The sequence below is a fragment of the Protopterus annectens genome, chromosome 5.part0 (assembly GCF_019279795.1).
Source record: "Protopterus annectens isolate FY-2018-M chromosome 5.part0, PAN1.0, whole genome shotgun sequence".
In the NCBI taxonomy this organism is placed as follows: domain Eukaryota; kingdom Metazoa; phylum Chordata; order Ceratodontiformes; family Protopteridae; genus Protopterus; species Protopterus annectens.
The window spans coordinates 1,845,158,427-1,845,181,898 of NC_056735.1; the positions used below are offsets into that span (position 1 = coordinate 1,845,158,427).

The 23,472-nt window shown below is 39.5% G+C and overlaps 1 protein-coding gene across 2 annotated transcripts in view; it reads left to right on the top strand.

The window, feature by feature from the left end:
• The window catches only part of NEK3 (NIMA related kinase 3), a 1,322,970-nt gene that overhangs the window by 304,983 nt on the left and 994,515 nt on the right, over positions 1–23,472 (top strand). The gene's annotated exons all lie outside the window — the stretch shown is intronic.

The following is a 23,472-nucleotide window of genomic DNA, read 5'->3' on the forward strand; positions in this document are numbered from 1 at the left end:
AAAATTTCTCCAAAGCCAACTTCATACTTCTTAAGACAGAAGTGGCAAACTTCACATCTCCCATGCTGACGGACAAAAGAGGTACGACTGCTGAATCCTATACAAATGCACTTTATAAGCACTTACACAAGTGCATGGATCGTGCAATCTCTAACAGAACCAAGATGCTATCCTCCAAAAAAAGGAAGCCAATCTGGTGGTCCCCTGCCATAAACAAACTCTACAACAGAAGAAATAAACTGTTGCAAAAAATAGTGAAATCCCATGATTGGAGGAACTCCGTGATCAGCCTCAGTAAGAAGCTGAGATCCCTCATAAAATCCTCCAAAGCTAGTTACGAAAACAAAATCCCCACTGACTCTAAAGACAGCCACAAAGCATTCTATAGCTATGTCAAGAATCTCAATGGCAACACTCAGATCTGCTCTTAGTTACAGCACAATGGCACTAAATATACAGAACCAATGGATATTGCCAACATCCTGGCAGATAGGTTCAGTACCCCTCTCTCACCCCCTAAAGGGCCCATCTCTGTACCAGAAGAATGTAAAGTTCCTGTTATCATGGCTTCACAGGTAAAAAAACACACTCTCCAAAGCCAAGAACACAGCATCCATGGGACCTGACAACATCCCAGGCTGCATTCTACATGAACTACAGAACGAACTGGCACCCCACCTAAGTACCATGTCCAATTATAGCCTCACCTCAGGCTTTGTGCCCACTGAATGGTGCACAGAAACGGTTATCTCACTCCACAAAGGGGGAGCCACCATGGACCCTGGGAACTACTGCCCCATTAGCTTGATGAGCCTGGTCTGCAAGGCTATGGAACGTATCATCATGGAACTTATAAACAATGATATTGGTAATATCCAGAGTCTGGACCCTACCCAGTTCGGGTTTGTAAAAGGCAGATCATGTCTCCTAAACCTGATAGACATCTTTGAAGCGGTCACCAAAGCCATAGATGAGGGTAAGGTGGTTCACACAGCCTATCTAGATCTCGCCAAGGCTTTTGACACCATCCCCCGTTCTGGAATTATAGATAAGCTCACTAAACTAGGTATAAATCACTATGTCACAAGATGGGTTGCCAACTGATTCACTGACAGAACCCACACTATGAAAGTAGCAGACTCTAAATCCAACTTCAGACCAGTGACAAATGGAGTACCACAGGGTTCAGTCCTAGGTCCTCTCCTGTTTATCTACTTCTCTGAAGTACAGACTAACACAGAAGGTCTTTGGCTAACAAAGTTCGCAGATGACTGCAAAATAGGAGCCATAATCAAAACTCCTAACGATGTGGATATCCTACAAAAGGGCCTCACTGAGACAGATGCCTGGTGTCAAAGCCATGGCCTCAATCTCAATGCCAAAAAGTGCACTGCCATACCTTTTGGTAAAAACTCTGTAGCCATGAACTACCACATAGGTGGTAGTCTACTTAACACCGAAAATGTGATGAGACCTTGGGACCCAGGTGGACAGTAGTCTCTCCTTTGATAATCACATCGCAACAGTAGTAAGGAAATCCTTCTACATGGCACACCTCATCACAAATGGTTTCTCATCCAGGAAAAAAGAGGTCATTGTTCCCTTCTACTCATCACTCATTAGACCCATTATAAAGTACAACGCCCTTTTTGGTATGTACCTCACAAGACATCTACAACAACTGGAAAAGCCACAGAAATACCTCACAAAGAGGATTACCGGCCTCAAACAGATGCCCTACATAGACCGTCTCAAAAAACTCCAGCTTTACTCTGTCGCCTATCACCTACTCAGAGGCGATCACTGCCTAACATACAAAGCTATGTCAAACCCAGATCTGTTGGACATGCTCCACTTAAGTCCCAATCCCTCCGAGCTACATGCTCTAGGGACCTAAACTTTGTCACCACAATAAACAGAACATGCTGGAGGGATAGATTCCTGCTGCAGAGACTTCCCATACTCTGGAACAAACTACCTGTCTATATCAAACAAAGCTCCTCATTAGCACTCTTCAAGAAAAATATTGATGATTGGATGGGAGATAGGAAATTCACCCTGTGGATCACTTCTGTGGCTCTACTTGACAGGGGCACAGGAGAATAATTTTCTTGGGTGGCAAAAGCCAGGGTACCATTTGGCTAGGCTTATATAAGCCCTAGGGCCAATAGCCTAGTACCTACCTATGAACCTATATATATTTTGAAGTTTGGAACTTTTGTCTCCTTTAGGCTTGAATCTTGAATGTAATTGTGAGGCGCTGCTTTGAATTGAGTGCAGCCTTCTATTGTTTTTTATTGGTTCATTATTTAATGTGTTATTTGTTAACTTTATTTGGGGCTTTATATAATGTGTTTTAAGTGTGATGGATTTTATCTCTTGAAGGCTTAATAGCTGAGGCTCTAAGATTATTAAAGTTTTTCTTTTTCGTTCTCAGGCCGTTTGTTTTTGTTTGTTGTGTTTGGTTATATATTTTTCTTTTTTTTTGTGGTGTTAGGTTTTCCTGTGTCTGGCTTACACTATCAGTTCTTTGTGTTAGACTTTCCACTATACCAAGAGTATTTACAGCATGTCTCAGATCATTGCATTTTCCAGACTTGATATTCACATCTTTCCATATTAGGATGACTGTCTTATGTTGTTTGCAGACTTTTTTCCAGATGTCAAAGTATTTTGAAACTGATCTGAATCTTCTTTGCAGTTTAGGTTTCCAAATCAACTTTCAGAAATCTTCTCTTATCTCTTCCCGCAGAATTGTATTCCTGGGTGACTGTTAAATTCTGCACTAGAAATAGCCTTTCTTCCTCCAGACAAATTTAGGATGTTTCAGCAGGTCTTCCTGAGTTTTGCCAGTCAAAGCTTTGTATTTGCAAGGGAAGCTCTGAGAATTTTCGAGTATATGGCATCTGCTATTCTCTTGTTTCCCCTGACAAGGCTTCATGTGGTTCCTCAGGTCAGTTTGGATTTAGCATATTTACCTCCCCTTGTCCCTTCAGATTCCAGTTCTGAGATTTGTAAGGCGGGAAATTGTTTTTTAGACCAGATATCTTGCAGGTCAGGTGGTCTTCCACTACCTCTTTCATCTTCTCTTCAGTTGGTCGCTGCATATGCATCAGATTTGGTTTTGGGAAAAGTTTTCAAAGGCATAAAAGTGCAAACTCTGTGGAACCCCGTAGACACACAAAAGCACCTACATATCAGAGAGATGTTGGCAGTGGTCAGTGCTTTAAAATCCTTAAATCATCATCAGTCCTCAAGACATTTGCAAGTTTGCACAGACAATACCACAGTAATGTGGTACACAAACAAGCAAGGGTGTATCCGATCTTACCCTCTTTGTAGACTGGCTATAATTTCCTGGGAGATAGCAACTGAGCTCAGTCTAACTGTGCAGCATTCATACATTCAGTCAAGGCAAAACCTGAGTGTAAACTAGCTCAACAGGACCAGGGCAGATGGGGTTTTCCAAGAATGGATCCAACAGTGGTGAACACCTAACGTAGATCTGTACACCTTCTTTCCAAACAGTCAGGACTCCTTGCAAACAGATTCCTTTTTATTTCCACAGATGAGAATGTTCCTGCTTGCTTTTCCATCCTTTCCACTGATATTCACAGTTCTTCAGAACTTCCTGAAGGACCCCCCCCCCCCCAAAAAAAAAAAAAATTGTGGTGGTTACTCCCTTTTGATCCAGGCAACAGTGGTTCTACCTTCTATTCAGTCCGGCCAAGAACAATTACCACAAGCTTCCCCACAGAATGTATTTGTTCACATGAGACACCCCAATCAGGTAACTCAAATTAGCTGCCTGGATGATAGTATTTTAATATCTTTTAGACACCTTTTTCTAAGGAAGTGTAGTAGGTAGTAAAGGAGGTGAAAAAATCTGCTACTAGGGAGTCCTGTATGTGCAAGTAGAAAATATTTTTTTTTAGTTGGTGCCATTCAAGTGCCAGGACCCACTTCAAGCCTGACTGCTTCTGGTTTTTGATTGTTTGTTTGAGTTACTGACCTCAGACCTTTCTTATTCCTCTGCCATGATGTATTTATCTGCTGATTCTGCTTGTCTGCCTCTTGATTCTCCCCTTTCTAACCATGCTCAATTAAATATTTTTTGAAAGGGGTGTTACAGATCTGTCCATTTGAATCAGCTCATTTTTCTGAACTGAGGCTCTTAACATGGAAGACCATGTTACTTATTGTTCTGGTGTCTACTAGAAGATTATCTAGGTTACAAACACTTATGGTGAGTCAACCCTTCCTCAGTTTTCACAAGGACTGTTTGTTTTTAAGAACTAATCCTTCTTTTATGCCTCAAGTGGTTTACACTAAGCTAAATGATTCACATCCATGCCTTCTTTCCTGAAACCCAGCAGGGAGAAAAGATTATTCACACTCTGGATGCCCACAAGCAACTCAGAAACTACCTAGACAAAATGCAAGCCTTCAGGAAAGCTTGATCAGCTGATGTTCATCATGTTACCCTGCTGCAGTCATCTCACTTGGGTTATCCTGCCGTCAGGCGGTCCCGCAGTCGGCCAAATTCCAAAGTCTTGGTCCGGCATCGGTTGCTGTCGCTTCTTCCCTGACATCAGTGTACCAGGGGTATATAAGAGGCATTCAACGCCATTTTCTTCAGTCTTTCTTGCCGCGCGGTGCCTGAAGCAGAAGCAGTTCGCAAGTGCCGGTCGGCCGTCACCTGAGATTTTCGATTTGAATTTCAGTCCAAAGTCTTCAATAAAGCTAAGTACCCCATTGGGGAACATTTTCTTGCCTCAGTCCGATGACAGAAAAAGTTAACAATTGCATTTCTTGTGGGAAGCAAATACCTCATAAGGACTTCCATTCCTATTGTATCCCTTGCCTAGGCCCAGACCAGACCAGGCACAGGTTGTTGGTTTTGCACTAGGTTTAATAAACGGAATATCAAATGCTGTTTTGACTTCCCACGGCATTATTTTGGTAGGAAATTTAATTATATCATGCCGTTGGAGCAGCCGACGACCGCAATTCATAAAAAACGCAAGGATAAGGACAGGCAGCCTAGGAATAAGCCAGACCCCGAGGCCTCAGTTGGACCTGTCGCCGGTTCTTCGGTTTTCAGTGAGGTGCCCTGATGACCGCAGAGCTGGAACCCCAGACAGCTGCCAACTCCCAAGCGGAGTCTACTAGGCCAATGCAGCCATCTACCGACACCGGAGCAGAATTACACACCAGTGCAGAGGAAACACCTTCGGTTGCAGAAGGTGTCTTCAGACCGACTACACTCACCATTAAATCTTATAATAAGCTTAAAACTCCTTTAAAGCCTAAGAAAACTATTCATCAGTCTACAGGTCAAGGCTCCATGCCTAGGAAACAGATGCTTAAGATGGCTGAAGATTTAATTACCCTTATCAGGGGTTTCCATCCCCTGCCTGATAAAAGACCAAGACAAGAGGAGGATTATGCATCCTATGACCAGGTTTCTCTCTCCTCAGATTCTTCTGAGGAACAGGATTACACTTTTCCACCTTATGAGGATTCTGATGCTGAAGACTCTATTCCCTCAGCATCTCCCCCTGAAGACTACTCCTTTGGGGAAACATTACATACCATGAGGGAACATTTCCACTGGGAAGGCCAGGATTACTCAGATTCTAAGAAAAGGCTCTGAGAGTTCCTTTTATTACCCCAGCACAGACCTCTTGCTATCCCTCCTGTTTTAGATATTGTGGATGATGTCTACTTGGAGTCTAGTTTAAATCCAGACTCTCTACCTCCTGCTCCAGCCACAAATTCCTTTATAAAAGCCCTATAGCTGACCCAGAAACCATATCCCAGGGTCCTAAGGGAGCAAAAGCTTCTATGGCTAAAAATCCTGTGCCCTCTGAAAGAGATTCCAGAGCCCTAGATAGATGGGGAAAGAAAATATACACCTCTGCTTGGTTAAAAGAGCAAACCCTCCCTGACCAGGTTAAAGCAAAATTATTAGATGCACCTTTACAACAAGATGTATTATTTGGTGTCAAAGCAGAAGATGTTTTAAAGAAAATGGAGGATAAGGCTAAATCTATGCAAACGGTCAAGGATTTCTTGCAGGTACAAGCCCCTCGCTTCAGCAGAAATTGGCCAACAAAAAATTGGTCCTTTCCAGCTTCAGACAGATCACAGACGGGCAAATACAGACGCCCAAGGGGCAGAGGTCAGTCACAGGGCCCTTACAAACCTCGAGAATGGGGTTCTGCTATCCAGAAAGGAGGAGAAGACAGGCCCCAAGCTAGCAGAAGGCAGACACAATGACTCTATCCTCAAACTACCAACAAATCTCTCCTGGCAACACCCTTGGGAGGAAAACTAGCATTTTTTGCAGACAACTGGCACATCATCACAAAAGACAAATGGGTTCTAAACATCGTCTCTCAATTGTACAGATTCCACTTTCATACCTTACCAAGGATCAAAGGAATGCCATACCTGCCACCAAATCTATGGGCAGAGGCACAAAAACAAATTACAGCCCTCGTGAACATGAGAGCCATTCAACAGGTACCTACACAGGAGCAAGGACAAGGATTTTACTCAAGACTCTTCCTAGTTCCAAGAAAGGACAAAACATAGAGACCCATTCTGGATCTTTCAATTCTGAACACCTACCTGCAAGTGCCAAAATTCAAGATGCTAACTCTACAGCAGCTTCTTCCCATGCTGGGCAAGAATGCTTGGCTAGTCGCTTTGGACATCAAGGAGGCATACCTGCATGTCCCTATCAGACAAAATTGCAGAAGATACCTCTGCTTCATTGCAGGTTCAACGCATTATCAATTCTCTGCACTGCCCTTTGACTTATCTACTGCACCCATGGTCTTCACAAAATGCCTGGCAACAGTAATTGCATACTGCAGACAAAGAGGAATTCAAATATACCCATACCTGGACGACTGTCTTATTCAAGCAGAAAACAAGGACATTCTTTTACAGCATCTGGCATTTGTCAAACACCTTCTAAGTTGCCTAGGGTACACAGTAAATGAAAAGAAATCAAAACTAGTGCCCTCACAAAACATAATATTCCTGGGTGCCAGCTTGAATACAACGGCCCAGATGGCTTATCTCACGCCAGACAAACAAAGACAGCTGTTTCAATATTTCAGAATAATGGCAACAGACCCAACTCCCTGCAAGAAAAATTCTGCAGGCCTTGGGATTCATGGCATCTTGCATACTACTAATACCATTTGCAAAACTGCATATGAGGAAATTACAATGGTACCTGAAAAGTGTATGGACTCAGCACAGCCACAGCTTGGAAACAATGATTCCACTCATTCCCTGCCTTCAACAGGAGTTTCTATGGTGGGCACAGGCATGTCACCTCAACAAGGGTCAGCCTTTCACCTTATCCACAGCCAGGCAAACTATGACAACAGATGCATCGGACTATGCCTGGGGAGCACACATGGCAGGACAGTGCATTCAGGGCAAATGGACTACAGATCAGAGACACCTGCATATCAATCAAAAAGAAATGCTAGCAGTGCAGAATGCCCTAACAGCTTTCAAGGACCTTCTACACCCAGGACCACTATTAATAAGGACAGACAGCACCACAGTTATGTGGTACATAAACAAGCAAGGGGGCACACATTCCTACCCTCGATGCAGGCAAGCAATCACCTTGTGGAACACTGCACTGTCTTACCAGGTTCAATTACAAGCACAATTCCTGCCAGGAAAGAAAAACACATTGGCAGACGACCTAAGCAGAAACATCATGGATCCACACAAATGGAAACTAGATCCACAAGTATTTGCAATGATAGCTCAAAAATGATCTGTTTGCAAGCCCCCACAACCACCAACTTCAAATATTTTGCACAAGGACCTTCCATCCACTATCTTGGAAAGTGGACGCCCTCTCATTCAGTTGGAAAACATTAACAGTGTATGCCTTCCCTCCACTGCCTCTTCTAGCAAAGGTACTGCTGAAAGTCAGATTAGAGAGGCCACAAATGATTCTCGTTGCACCAGACTGGCCACGCCAACATTGGTATGCAATTTTAAGGACCATGGCCCAGGGCCCACCATGGATTTTGCCACAAATTCCTCACCTGCTCACCCAGCGAGACAATCTGATTCTACACAGCCAGCTCAAGACTTTAAACCTGGCTGCATGGCAAATTACCTAAACAACCAGCCAACACCTTTATCCAAAGCTGTTATGGATGTCATTCCGGAGGCCAGGAGCCCCAGCACCAGAAAAGCCTATTCAGACAAATGGAAAAGATTTTGCACCTGGAACCAGGCTAAAGGCCTAAATCCCCTGGAGCCGAACATTCCTCAGATTCTACAATATTTAACTGAGATGTTACACAAAGGACTTTCCTTTTCATCTATTAAGATCCACGCCTCAGCAATTTCAGCTCATTACAGCACGGATCCTCCTTTATTTTCACATCCACTCCTAAGACAGTACCTCAGAGGGGCTAAGAACTTAAGACCACCAAGGAGAGCTCCAACACCTACTTGGTATCTCAACTTTGTCCTGGAAAAGCTTACACTGCCGCCCTTTGAACCAGCTTTTTCAACTGATTTAAAATTTCTTTCATGGAAAACTGCCCTACTACTAGCAACAACGTCAGCTAGAAGAGTCTCAGAGCTACAGGCACTAATGGCAGTGGAACCTTTCCTCAGTTTTCATCAAGACAGAGTTTCTCTATGAACTAATCCTTCCTTTATGCCAAAGGTGGTATCCAGTGTGGCCCTAAACCAAACCATTCACTTGCCCACCTTCTTCCCAAATCCCCAGAACAAAGGAGAAAGACTCCTGCACTCTTTGGACATTCACAGGCAATTACGTTACTACTTGGATAAAACTAAGGCTTTCAGAAAAACTGACCAGCTCTTTGTAGCCTATGCTACAGGATCACAAGGAAAAGCTATCTCAAAACAGACCATTTCTAAATGGATAGGACATTGCATATGTTTCTGCTACACAAATCATGGGAAACCAGTACCTGCTAACATTAGGTCCCACTCCACCAGGGCTACAGCTACATCAGCAGCCTTTCTCAGGGGAGTGCCAACCAAGGATATTCTGGAAGCTGCTACTTGGAGTTCAGTGCACACCTTCACCAAACGCTATCACTTACCTCTTTACTCTAAGACTAGAGCTGGTTTTGCCACTGCAGTTTTGCAGGGCCTGCTAGCTTCTTCTAACCCTGTTTGACTCCACCTCCCCTCCTTAGCTTTGGGATTCAACCCGAGTGTGATGACTGCAGCAGGGTAACACGATGAACATAGTACAGTTTTGTACCTACCATAAATGTAGATGTTCCAGTGTTCAGCCTGCTGCAGTCCAGGTTACCCTCCCTCCATCCCCTCTGAACTAGCTGAACTTATCTCTACCTCTTTATCCTATTCTACCTCTGTGGTGTATTTGCTTGTAACTAAGAGTTTTGTTTTATTTTTATATAGCCATATATATATATGTATATATTTTGCCTACCTTTTGGGGGCACCTGACATCTGGGGCAAGAAAAACTGAAGAAAATGTCGTCAGATGCCTCTTATATACCCCTGGTGCACTGACGTCAGGGAAGAAGCAACAGCAACCGATGCCGGACCAAGACTTTGGAATTCGGTCCGACTGCGGGACCGCCTGACGGCAGGATAACCCAAGTGTGATGACTGCAGCAGGGTGAACACTCGAACATCTGCATTTATGGTAGGTACAAAACTGTACTTTTTTCACCTATGGAGGTAAGAGAGAAGGATAACTAGTGGAAAGCAGACCATTTTCGGGAGGCTGTCTCATGTTTTTTTTTTTTTACACTCACAATAACAAGTCAGTTCAAGGCAATGTTATGGCCTATTCCACAAGGGCTTTGGTGTCTTTGGTGACTTTCTGGAAAGAGGTGGACTCAACGTATTTTAAAGGCAACAACTTGGTCCTCTGTACATATGCTTACAAAGGATTACAAACTGTATTCCTTTTCCAGGTCCAGAACAGGTTTTGCTATGATCAGTGTCCATGTGCTCCTAGAGTCTTAGTTTATAGACCTCCTCCCTTTGTTAGTTTCTTTAAGCTATGTAAATCTATTTATGTAGTTTAGGTTGCAACAGTCGTGATCTATGTAGTGAACATAGGAGAGTTGCACAAGTAAACTTGGGATGTTCTGATTGCTGTTGTAGTGCCCCTCCAACCCCATTCTCTTCTCTGTGGTTTTTTTTTTTTTTTTTTTTGCCAGGGTCTAGCTGTTTTCACCCCCTTGTATAAGTTATAATGCTAGGTTTGTTTCTTAGCATTGCTGTTTCAGGGCTCTTGCCTCTCTTCATGGCAATAAATGCTCTGAAGCTTTGTGCATTCCAGCTGTTCTTTTATGGAGCTCTGCTTGAGCTCCTGACAGTTGGAGCACATGGAAGGCACCCTTTAGCTTTGCAAAGCTAGCCAGTCCTCAGGGGTGGAACCCATATAGCTTAGGGTACTGCAGCTGTCATCTATTAGAGCATCTACTGCTGTGGAGAGTTTACTTGCACAACTGTACTTTTCCCAGTTTTCTCTCTCTTTCCACATCACACCTCCATTGTTTGCTGTCTACCTGAGGGAAAATTCCCTGAAGTCTTATTGGGGTATAAATACCTTTGCAAACACTTCCAAGCAAAAAACTTAAACCTTCTAAACTCTGTTACATATTTGTGAGTCATACAGATGTCCTCCCATTGTTCCTTAAATTGTTTTTCCATTCTCTCTTCCCAATCTTTTCTATCTTCCTCTTATTGCTTCTTATATTTATGCAGTATTTTATATGCCCTTATAATTATCCCTTTTAACAGCAGATTCTGCTCTAGACTCAAATAAAAAGTTTACCAGTGTTGGTGTTTCCTTTAGAACTCTCCAATCCCTTTCTCTCTGCCTATACTCCGTTATTACCTGGTAAGAATGAACGACAATCCAAACTTCTGCTTGACTTATGTCACATTTTAAGGACTTGGTTCAATGAAAACACGCAAAGAAAAAAAAAAGAATAGATTTTTTTCAGAACCATCACCCCCTTTTAACTTGCAACAAATACACAAAACTATGTACATTTTTTTTTAAAAAAAAGCTTACCCATCCTAATAGGAACAGTTTCCCCAAACTGAGAACTGTACCCACAAGTATTACATATTCAAAAATTAAGGTTAAGAATGGGTCAGTGTTTCCTAAGTATATCACACACCAGACTAACATTTGACGGAAGCAAACTTGCTCACTAGTCTACAGGACATCGAAGGCAGATGAAAAGAGTACTTCCAGCAGTTTCTGAATGAAGAAAACCCTCACAGAAGCTGTACTGTCCCAGACACAGCCTATGATGAGAGAAGAGGGACACCATAGCAGAATTAAGAACAGCATTAAAGAAAATGAAGTCAGGGAGAGCAGCAGGCACAGATGAGGTCACAGTAGATAAGGTAAAGATATTGGGTGAGATAGGGGAGAAAGGTTCCTGATGGTACCCATAGCAGTGTGGGAGAGAATGGCATATCCCAGGTGACTGGAGAACAAGCATACTAGTGCTGGTGTTCAAGAATAAAGGGGACATTCACAACTGTGGGCTACACAAAGGTATCAAACTCCTGTCACATTGTGTGAAACTTCCGGAGAGGTGACTGATAAATGAATACGCAGAGTTGTAGAAGGTAAGATGGGAGGTGAGCAGTTTGGATTCAGATCAGGATGCAGCGCAAATGATCTGATGGCACAGATAATTGAGAAGAAGTTAGAAATGAGGAAAGAGTCCAGCTGGGCATTCCTAGACTTGGAGAAAGCATATGACAAGGTCACAAGAAATCTGATTTGGGCAGTCCTGTCGTGGTTCGAAATCCTAGAAACACTGGTAGAATTTGTGCAGGCTTTGTAAAAGGACGAAATGACTCGGTACAAACAATGTTTAGTGTCACAGAAGGATTTCCATTGGGAGTGGGTTTGCACTAGGGTGCAGTTCTACACCCTTGCTGTTCATACTGGTGTTGGACTACATTAGCAAACAAGTCGGAGAGGACACATCAACAAAGTTTCTGTATGCAGACAATGTGGCATTACAGGTAGACTCCGATCAAGAACTTCAGCAAGTGATAATGGAATGGAATACAAAAATGAAGGCACGTGGGATGAAAATGAATACAGATAAGAGAGTTGTAATGGCAGCGAGTGATGGAATTCAGAAGAAGCTGAGAATTGAGATACAAGGGAAAGTAGTGGAACAGGTTAGGAGCTTCAAGTATCTGGTGGGGTGGTGGCAAAGGAGGGAAGTCTGAATGAGGAGGTCCAAGCTAGAATTAAAGGGACTGCACCCAGTTGGCATAGCATATCAGGTGTTGTACATGACAGAAGAATGCCAAAGAAGCTGAAATGTAAGGTGTACAAAACTGTGGTTTGACCAGTACTACAGTATGGTACAGAAGCCTGGGCAGTAAAAGCAGAGCAGTTGAGGAAGTTAGGGGTGATGGAGATGAAGTCCCTGAGAAGGGTGGTATGATGCACACTGTGGGACAGGCAAATAAATGAGGATGTAAGAGCAGAAGCCACAGTAGCTCCATTTGCAGAAAAGGTAAAAGAGAACAGACTACAGTGATTCAGGCAGATGTGCAGAAAGGCAGAAGACAATGTGGTGAAGAAGATTTGGGACAAACAGAAAAAAGGCAAGAGGAAATGAGGACATCAAGTAAAGAGGTGTACGCATTTAATTATAGCCTCCACACATTCTTTGTACTGAGTGAATGGAGGGCTACAGTGGTCATACCCCTGCACAAGGGAGGACTATCCACTGACCCAGGTAGTTACTAACCCATAAGACTGATGTGGCTCATGGAATAAATCAGTAAGGACATAGGAAAACCTGCAAACACTGGACCCATCCCAATTTGTATTCGTCAAAGGCAGGTCTTGCTTACTCAACCTAGTAGACTTCTTTGAAATGTCACCAAAGTAGTGAATGAAGGCAAGATGGGTGTATACCATCTACCTAGAACTGGAAAAAGCCTTTGACACCATAACTCTCTCAGGCATAGTGAAGAGTCTTACCCAGCTGTGGTTAAATCCATAATATCACCCGCTGGATTGCCAAGTGGCAAACATATAGTACTCAAGAAGTCATGACAGGAGACTACCTTCACAAAAAGAGCAGTCACCAGTGGAATCCCACAGAGCTTAGTACTGGGACCTCTCCTGTTTGGCATCTACTTCGCTGAAGTAAAGACAAACATCACAGGTCTTTGTCTAGCAGAGTTTGCAGATAACTGCACGTTTGGATCAGTCATTGAATCCACAAATGACTCAACCATTGTGCAGGAAGGCTGGTCTCAAACAAATAACTCATCCTAGACTAAAACTAAATGCCAAAAAGTGTATTATTTTATCCTTTGGGAAACCCACTGTCCTGTGAAATTACGACACTTGTAATACCCCTAAGAGTCAACCCTGTAGTTTGGGATTTGGGAACATATGTGAGCAATAATCTTACATTAGACCAATATATATCCATAGCAGTAAGAAAGTCATTCTGTATTGCACAGCTTATAAGCAAAGGGATAGCCTTTTGGTCTAGGGATATCATTGTCTCTCTTTACTGTGCTCCTATCAGGCCATTCATTGAGCACATTGCACACTTTGGCATGTATTTGACCAGGTTTATGAAATAATTTAAACACTCAGAGGTTCCACACAAAGAGAATACAAGGGCCTAAAACAGAAGTCCTACATGGTCTGCCTCAAATCATTGTCACTGTATTCGGTATCATAACAGACTGCTGAGAGGGGGACCTGTGTCTGGCTTATAAGCATCCTTTGACCGTATACTAATGGACCTGCTACACAACTGCAAGTCAGTTGGTATCAGGAGTACTAATTCCAAGGACTTAAATCTCTTCTGTAATTTAAATGGAATGGTTTGGAGAGAGTGTTACATCTTTCAGTGGTTACCACTACTATAGAACAAACTTCCCCTCTATGTAAAGCAAAGTTCATCCCTGTCTGTTCAAACGTAACCTGGATCAATGGGCGGAAATGAGGAAATTTACTCTAGGACTGTCCACTGTACTACTTATGGGCTGAGGCACCTAAATGCTTTTTTATAATATGGTCCTGATAAACACTCAGCGGTGTTCCCTAGAAATCACTGTCTCACTCAGAGCTAATCAATATCATTTGGGTAGCATATAAATATAGACATTGATGCTAGGTATGGGTAATTTTAACTAATGCGATAACTGACCTTGCTTAAAATAGCATGCAAGGGCAGTTAGCATTGTATTCACCTATGAACACATGAACTTGTAATGGGATCGATGCTTTATAGTCTCATTTATTCAGTAGTTTCACTTCCTCCTGATCATCTCTGATGTTCCTCATGTTTATTACTGCTACAGAAGCCTTAGTTGTACAGGTTATATCCTGCCATGGATGTAGTATGTGGGCCAACTTCCAAAGCTTTAGAGCACCTTCCATTCACCCAAACTGTCAGTTAGATCAAGGCGAGCTGACAAAAAGACAAGTTTGGGTGCCAAGCCCTACAGCACATATGGGCAACCCCTGGCCTGCGGGCCGGATCCGGCCCTTTACCTCATTTGATCCGGCCCTGCTTGATTTCTGTGAAGTTAATTAGTAGTGGGAGAAAACATGGTGTGGTCTACTGACTTGCTCAAAACATGCTTTGTCTGCATGACAAGCGGCAGGAGCGTGGCCCGGATGCAGGGCTAACTGATGTCACAGCCAACCCTTGCTGCTTCCCACCCTCCCGCAGTGCAGTTGTGAATGTCACTTATAAATTTGGAAGAATGTCAGGGGTTATGTCAAAAAAAGAAAAGTAGATGCAGAGAATCGTCAGTTTCAAGAAAACTGGATGGAGGATTATTATTTTATTCTGAATAAAGGTGTGCCTGTATGTTTGCTGTGCAACAAATCTGTATCCGTCAATAAAGAATACAATTTGAAGAGACACTTTACTTTGAGACATCCGGATCACCAAAAATAAAGATGGACAACTACGAAAAGATGAAATACAGAAATTGAAGAAGAGCTTGGATAACAGGCAGCAAATGTTCTACAAGCTAAGAACACAGCACAAAAGCACTGTTAAAGCCAGCTTTGTGGTAAGCGAAAAAATCGCTAAGCATTCTAATTCATTTGGTGAAGGAGAATTTATCAAAGAATGTCTGCTGGATGTTGTAAGTATAATATGTCCTGAAAAGAAAAAAGATTTTGAGAATATTTGCTTGTCGAGACGTACTGTTGTCCGATGGCTAGAAATTATGTCAGATGATATCCAAAATAGTTTGAAGGAGAAGCTTGCTAAATTGGAAGCATTTTCAGTTGCTTTGGATGACAGCACCGATGCCTCTGATACAGCACAACTAGCCATATTTATTCGAGGAGTTGATGCGGATTTCAACATCACAGTAGAATTATTGGCTCTTCAGCCGTTAAAAGGAACAACTACAGGTGCAGATATATTTGAATCAGTCAACACAGTCTTCGAGAGATGTGGGCTTAAATGGAGTTTACTATCTGGTATATGCACTGATGGAGCCCCTGCAATGGTTGGTCCATGGAAGGGATTTATTGGAATAGTTTATGAAAGAGCAATAGAACTACAGATCCATCTGGAAAATTTAACAAATTTTCACTGAATTATCCACCAACAAAATCTGTGTGCAAAATTGATTAAATTCACGAATGTTATGAAAGTTGTAGTAGCAAGTATTAACTTTATTAAGTCACGTGCACTTAATCACCGCCAATTTAAGGAGTATTTGGCAGACCTATTTTCGGATTATGAAGATGTGTCTTATTATTGTGAAGTGAGGTGGTTGAGTAAAGGAAAAATGTTAAAACGATTTTATGATTTAAGACAAGAAATTGCAGATTTTATGGACATAAAAGGAAACACAGTTAACCAAATAAAAGATGATGAGTGGGTGTGTGATTTAGCATTCCTTGTAGATGTCACCGGATACCTTAACAAATTGAATCTTAAATTGCAAAATCAAGGACAATTGGTTCATGAACTGCATGGACATGTGAAAGCTTTTTGTAATAAACTAATATTGTTGGAAAGTCAGATAAGACCTAAAAATTGCTATCATTTTCCTACTCTTGCAACTCATAAAAATATCCCATATAATTGTTATGGAGATGAACTGAAGGCACTAATAGAGCAATTTGATACAAGGTTTGCCGATTTCCAAAACAAAGACTCCACCTTCTCTCTATTTGCTTGTCCGATGGATGCTGATGTAAACAATGCACAAGAAAACTTACAGACGGAACTTATTGAGCTTCAGGCGGACTTAGTGTTAAAATCACAATTTAACAACATTGCTTTGATGGATTTTTATGCATTTTATGTGGTGGAAGAAAAATATTAAAATTTACGCGCCTTTTCAAGAAAAAACATTTGTCTTTTCGGCAGCACATATATGTGTGAACAGTTTTTTTCCAGGATGAAATACAATAAATCAAAAATTCGGACAAGGATAACAGACGAAAACCTCGAAAATTCTATGCGAATATCCTTAAGTAATACCAAGGTCAATATTGATAGTCTCATAGTTCATGTACAAGGCCAATCTTCACACTAAATTATGTTGTTCATTATGTTTTAAAATGTTTGTAGAGCTTTATACCAAAGCATTATATTATAAATGAATAAAATATGAAGAAGCAACTTGTTTTAATTAATTTAATAATAATTTACTTTATTTAATAATTTGGTCCGGCCCTCGACTCAGAGACAGAATGATAATTTGGCCCCCACACTAGGAAAGGTTGCCCTCCCCTGCCCTACAGAGCTTTACTGCCACCGAAGAATACCCTCCTCTGATGCTTTTGAGAATCTATGGTCAGCTTGTACTGTTCCTTTGCTTGGCAAATAATTTCCTTTGGGGGAAAACTTCCATTTAACAATTTTACTTATTATTGATACTTTTCTCTATGGGAAAGTTATTCTAAAGCTTGGAATTTGTGCTTTAATGGACTGTTATTAGACTGTACTGTACTTCTAAATGGGAGCACTCTTCCTGTCAGTTTAAAAGTTATTTAAAATAACTGATTGGGTTTGTTTTACATGGTGGGACTGGCAAAGTGTTTTAAAGTGTTTTTACTGTGTTTGCCTCTGAGAAAGGTACTTTTAAAGACTTTGTTTTTACTGTCATTTGCTGCTTGTTTTCCCCTGGGAAAGGGGCCCAATTTTCAGCTTGATCATGGAGCAATCTCTCGGTTCCATGGTTGGTCCTTCTTCCAGCCACAAAAATTAAAATCTAAGCATATAGCCTTTGCAACCACAGCAGGGTAGCAATTTGCCTCAGCCACAGATGGGTGACTCTGTTGTGGATATTGGTTCTACCTTCAAAAAGACGAACCAGTAACCCAAAAGTCTCAATACCACAAACACTTTATTATAATCCTCTCTTAAAGTGCGATAAATCCACATACACTTTTCATTGCAACACGTAACGCTAACTTCTTCAGAAGACAAAACATGTGTTTAATTATACAAGGTACTTATATAGTAGTCTTGTATTAAATCATCAACAATTAATCAATCAGTTAATTTATTTTATTATATAAAATAGAATAAAATAATATAATTAATTTACTAGAATCGGACCCCCATAACTTAAAACTATAGGTATAGCAAAATTAATACATAAATATATCATACTTTAAATGTTACTACTATCAACTCATTATAGCATTTTAACCTACAAGATTATAAACCTATACAGGAATGACACTTACACTACTACCTTAAAATACCATCAGTTCGCATTACTTGTTAAATAATCATGTTTTTTAAAATATATATATATATATATATATATATATATATATATATATATATATATAAAACCTAACCATATAAATGAATTTATTTAAGAATATTATTTAATTCTTAAAACGTAAAAGTATCGTTAAAAATATATACTTTAAACCTTGTATGTCAATTCATTATACTATATAAATTTAATGCTTTTAATAAATATTTATAAATAACATAATTATAAATATTTATATATAAATATAACCATACAAAAATAATAACTGTTTAATACTTATTTAAAAACATCTAAAACATTATAAAATTATATATATATATATATATATATATATATATATATATATATATATATATATAAATGAGTAAATATAGGTAAATATAATTAAGTATCAATAACTGGAATGTATTAAAAAACCAACAACTGTGTGTAAATAATGTAACACATATATTAAAACTGAATAACTATCAAATTCTTATCTACAGTATTATGGTTCGAACAGGTCACTAATTACCTCTCCAAGTTCTTAAGCCTTAAAATACATTTAATAGAGGTCATTTCATTAATACCAGGAAACTGATTGGCATTCGTTTTCAATTGCCATATCAGCTCTTTTTTCTCTCCAACTTTAGGGGCTCATAACCTCCCCTAGGATCATCAGGTACCTGGTCAATTGCTTTAAATTTAAAGAAATGACCCTCATTTGCATGGCAGTGCCTAGCAAGTGCATTTTCTAACTTCACCTTATTAATACTGTATATATGTTCGTAAATCCTTTTGTGTAACTTTCTATCAGTTTTACCAATATAGAAGGCTGCACACTTTACACATTTAGCCATATACACTAATTGTCGGCTACTACAATTAAATCTATTCTTAATTCTGTAAGTATAATTCCTTATTGTAAAGGTGCAGCCTTCTTCAAAAAACTTACAATAGTTACACATATTACATTTAAACATTCCAGCATTTACTGGTAAATTGCAGTTCTTAATTTGCAAAATTTCTTTAAAATTCAACCCTCTTTTATAAATTACCCTTGGTTTATCAGGCAATAGACATCTCAAGTTGCTGTCTGTGGCTAATAAATGCCAATTTTTAAATAAAATATTTTTGATGTCTTGAGCATCTAAATTAAAACAAGTAATGAAACTACATAAGTACGGTAACTTAATTTCACTTGGTGCTTCTACACTTGGGTGATTACTTTCTACCACAGACCCCCCTAAAAGGGGAATGTACATACGTCCCCATCTTTTATTCTTAACCTCCGTGGCAGTTTCACAAATAAGTTCATTAGGGTACCCTCTCTGCAGGAAAAATCTTTCCAATAAATTACATTCTTCAAGAAAATCAGTGTCTCTTGTTATCATCCTAGCCGCCCTAACCAATTGGCCTTTAATGACCGCTTTTTTCTGGTGGGTAGGGTGGCTACTTGAAAAATGTAAAAACATATTCGAATATGTCTCCTTCCTAAAAATAGTAGACATATACCTTTTGTTGGCGTAATCTTTTTTCAAGTCAACATCCAAGTAGTTAATAGAATCTTTACTAAATTTAAATGTAAATTCTAAAAAGTTGGTGCTATTATTAAAAACTGCCATCATTTGATCAATCCCATCCTGTACGTCTTCATACAACATAAAAATATCATCGAGGAACCGAGTGTAAAATGCTACCTTATCTTTAATTCTTTCATTTTTCAGTACAGTGTTCCTCTCCAAAAATGCCATCACAAGATTAGCGATACGGCACCGCACGGGGACCCCATTGCCACCCCAATCCTCTGGTGAAAGATTTCTTTATTAAATAGTATAAAATTATAGGAAAGAACTGTATCTATAAGTTCACTCACTAGTTGGATTTCACTAAGGGGCGCTCCTAGGAGCCTCAACATGTCAGTGACCCATTCTATCGCTTTATCATGTGGAATACATGAATAAAGGTCCTTAACGTCAACAGTAATAAAAAATCCAGTAGTAGAAAACTGTAAGCCATCAATAGACTTAAGAAAAGACCATGAATCTTTAGAAATCTGTCTTTCCATTTTAATATATTTCTGCAAGATTTTATCTATCACTTTTGAACAAGTATAAGTCATACAGTTTCTACCGTCCACTAAAGGCCTCATAGGTGGATTATGTAAATCTTTGTGGACCTTTGGGATCCCGAACAATACTGGTATTTTAACACTTGGTTGCTGGAGGTAATTGTACAAATCATTAGTAATCCTACCTTCAATGTACAATTCTTCATACAGAGATCTAATTCTACTATGTGCCAAATTCATTTCATTCTGTGATGATTTTGAGTAGGTGTCACTGTCCAAAATTATTGTCATATTTTTCAACATAATCACTGTTAAACATTATGGCTAGCCCTCCACCTTTATCCGGCTTCATTACATGTATAGGGGCTTGTTTTAATAATTTTATTAATTCCTTTTCTTCTCTTGTCATGTTATAGTTATATCTATTTTTTACATCCTTCAAATTCCACAAATCCATTTCCATGATTTTTTCAAATAGTACCAATGAAGGATGAAATCGCCCCCCATCAGAAACAACAAATTGAGTTTTCTAATAAACAATTTCAAGTCGATTAAAGTGTGGGCTGTATTAAAAGTAGTTGATGGTACAAAAGTATAACCCCTACTCAACAATTCCACCGTGTCATTACAGATAGAAAGACTAGTGTAATTAAAGATCTTAAAATCAGCTTTAGAATTAGTCACAACAGTATATTTAGGATAGTCATTTAATGGACACATTGGTAGCGACACCCTTATTGCATTGTGTGACAAGCATGGCATAGAGTTGCTGGACGTGTTTTGTGTACATTATCAAGAGATGGTTGATGCTTTACTTGGAGAAATTGAAATTTTGGATAATTCTATCAAAACTGACATTAATTTTGTAAGATATCAATTTGAATATGATAGATGTTTCATAAGTATTGATGATCACCTATCCAAAATGAATGTTACAAAAACTAAGAAGATAAATAGAGATCTGAAAGACTATGGTGAGGGTAAAGCTTACCCCCACCCCCCTCAACCACTTAGAGCAACTCCTAGTAATTTTAATAATGTACAGATCTCTGAGCAGCAATGTGAAATGGAAGGTGGTTCTAATGTGCAGCAAATTGAAACTGGGGTAACCCCCCCCAGTGTGAATCAACACCCAATGCTGATAACAATGTTAGGAGAAGTGAGAGGTTGGTGCAACAGTTGAACTGTAATGCCCAGGCTAATTCGAGAGCCACTGATAACCTAAATAAGAACAATGGAACATTAAACAAAATGAACAATGTGGGGAATCAAAATTTTCAAGGGCAAGCCTCGGGTTCGACACCACAGAACAAGAGAGTTACGAGGAACAGGAGGAGGAAGTGGTAGCTGATGTGTCGCTACCAATGTGTCCATTAAATGACTATCCTAAATGTACTGTTGTTACTAATTCTAAAGCTGATTTTAAGATCTTTAATTACACTAGTCTTTCTATCTGTAATGATACGGTGGAATTGTTGAGTAGGGGTTATACTTTTGTACCATCAACTACTTTTAATATAGCCCACACTTTAATCGACTTGAAATTGTTTATTAGAAAACGCAATTTGTTGTTTCTGATGGGGGGCGATTTTAGTGAGAAGTCCGACGTTTTTGTCTCTAGTGTTTATAACCCTCCTCTTCATCCTTCATTGGTACTATTTGAAAAAATCATGGAAATGGACCTGTGGAATTTGAAGGATGTAAAAAATAGATATAACTATAACATGACAAGAGAAGAAAAGGAATTAATAAACTTATTAAAACAAGCCCCTATACGTGTAATGAAGCCGGATAAAGGTGGAGGGCTAGCCATAATGTTTAACAGTGATTATGTTGAAAAAATGACAATAATTTTGGACAGTGACACCTACTCAAAATCATCACAGAATGAAATGAATTTGGCACATAGTAGAATTAGATCTCTGTATGAAGAATTGTACATTGAAGGTAGGATTACTAATGATTTGTACAATTACCTCCAGCAACCAAGTGTTAAAATACCAGTATTGTTCGGGATCCCAAAGGTCCACAAAGATTTACATAATCCACCTATGAGGCCTTTAGTGGACGGTAGAAATAGTATGACTTATACTTGTTCAAAAGTGATAGATAAAATCTTGCAGAAATGTATTAAAATGGAAAGACAGATTTCTAAAGATTCATGGTCTTTTCTTAAGTCTATTGATGGCTTACAGTTTTCTACTACTGGATTTTTTACTACTGTCGACGTTAAGGACCTTTATTCATGTATTCCACATGATAAAGCGATAGAATGGGTCACTGACATGTTGAGGCTCCTAGGAGCGCCCCTTAGTGAAATCCAACTAGTGAGTGAACTTATAGATACAGTTCTTTCCTATAATTTTATACTATTTAATAAAGAAATCTTTCACCAGAGGATTGGAGTGGCAATGGGGTCCCCGTGCGGTGCCAGTATCGCTAATCTTGTGATGGCATTTTGGGAGAGGAACACTGTACTGGAAAATGAAAGAATTAAAGATAAGGTAGCATTTTACACTCGGTTCCTCGATGATATTTTTATGTTGTATGAAGACGTACAGGATGGGATTGATCAAATGATGGCAGTTTTTAATAATAGCACCGACTTTTTAGAATTCACATTTAAATTTAGTAAAGATTCTATTAACTACTTGGATGTTGACTTGAAAAAAGATTACGCCAACAAAAGGTATACGTCTACTATTTTTAGGAAGGAGACATATTCGAATATGTTTTTACATTTTTCAAGTAGCCACCCTACCCACCAGAAAAAAGTGGTCATTAAAGGCCAATTGGTTAGGGCGGCTAGGATGATAACAAGAGACACTGATTTTCTTGAAGAATGTAATTTATTGGAAAGATTTTTCCTGCAGAGAGAGTACCCTAATGAACTTATTAGTGAAATTGCCACGGAGGTTAAAATAAAAGATGGGGACGTATGTACATTCCCCTTTTAGGGGGGTCTGTGGTAGAAAGTAATCACCCAAGTGTAGAAGCACCAAGTGAAATTAGGTTACTGTACTTATGTAGTTTCATTACTTGTTTTAATTTAGATGCTCAAGACATCAAAAATATTTTATTTAAAAATTGGCATTTATTAGCCACGGACAGCAACTTGAGATGTCTATTGCCTGATAAACCAAGGGTAATTTATAAAAGAGGGTTGAATTTTAAAGAAATTTTGCAAATTAAGGACTGCAATTTACCAGTAAATGCTGGAATATTTAAATGTAATATGTGTAACTATTGTAAGTTTTTTGAAGAAGGCTGCACCTTTACAATAAGGAATTATACTTACAGAATTAAGAATAGATTTAATTGTAGTAGCCTACAATTAGTGTATATGGCTAAATGTGTAAAGTGTGCAGCCTTCTATATTGGTAAAACTGATAGAAAGTTACACATATATACAGTATTAATAAGGTGAAGTTAGAAAATGCACTTGCTAGGCATTGCCATGCAAATGAGGGTCATTTCTTTAAATTTAAAGCAATTGGCCAGGTACCTGATGATCCTAGGGGAGGTTATGAGCCCCTAAAGTTGGAGAGAAAAGAGCTTATATGGCAATTGAAAACGAATGCCAATCAGTTTCCTGGTATTAATGAAATGACCTCTATTAAATGTAT